Below are 770 nucleotides of genomic sequence, written 5' to 3' on the forward strand. Positions count from 1 at the left end.
CATGGTGGTGTTTAAAAAAGAACACAAACTACTAGCAGGGCTGCCCTTATGTCACATCATATCGTCATATCACAACTAGGCTGCCTTTCCAGAGTTGATTCTATGTTTTATTATAGCCTAAGTACTCATGCTATAAGAAAGCAGAAGATGCGTTTGTATGGGAATAATCTACTAAAATAAAGACCTGTGTACTCCTTTCGGGTGGAAGTATCTCCAGTTACTCAGAGGTACCAGAGGTTCATGATGATCAACACAAATCCAGTCAGAGCTCTGAGGAAATGCAGATCCAAAACAAACAATCCAAAAGTGCACAAAAATGATACAGGCCTACAAAGTTTTAATCCTGCTGCTTTAATTGTGGATTTTTTCTTAGACAAAAATAATTTATTATTCTTTTCTCTTGTTTCTAAAGCAAATCATTTTCTTCTCTGTATTAAAGTTCTGTTATAAATAAACAGTGTTTCTGACAAAAATGTCAGTTTAGTTTTTATCTTTTCAAATCATCTTTAACATCCCATGCAGCACTTTCATTATACACCATAAGAAGCGGGAGGAGCGTGTGAGGCCGGCCAGCCGCCCGCTCACAGAGCCCTCTGCTCCCGCCGTCACACAGACCGCTGCAGCAACAACGGCAGAGGAAAACACAGCTGGAAGGTTTTTATACCGCTTATCTGTCTTTACATTCTGAGGAATGTTGAAATGTTTTAACTTATGAAAGAGAAAGCTGTGTGGATCGCTGGTGTGTGTGTCGCATTGAACATTACGTCGAC

At 39.7% G+C, this 770-nt stretch overlaps 1 long non-coding RNA gene across 1 annotated transcript in view; it reads left to right on the forward strand.

Annotated features, from left to right (window-relative positions):
• The window catches only part of LOC123970093, a 2763-nt gene that overhangs the window by 193 nt on the left and 1800 nt on the right, over positions 1-770 (forward strand). The window lies entirely within an intron of this gene.

This window comes from Micropterus dolomieu, linkage group LG01 (assembly GCF_021292245.1).
Source record: "Micropterus dolomieu isolate WLL.071019.BEF.003 ecotype Adirondacks linkage group LG01, ASM2129224v1, whole genome shotgun sequence".
Lineage (NCBI taxonomy): Eukaryota > Metazoa > Chordata > Actinopteri > Centrarchiformes > Centrarchidae > Micropterus > Micropterus dolomieu.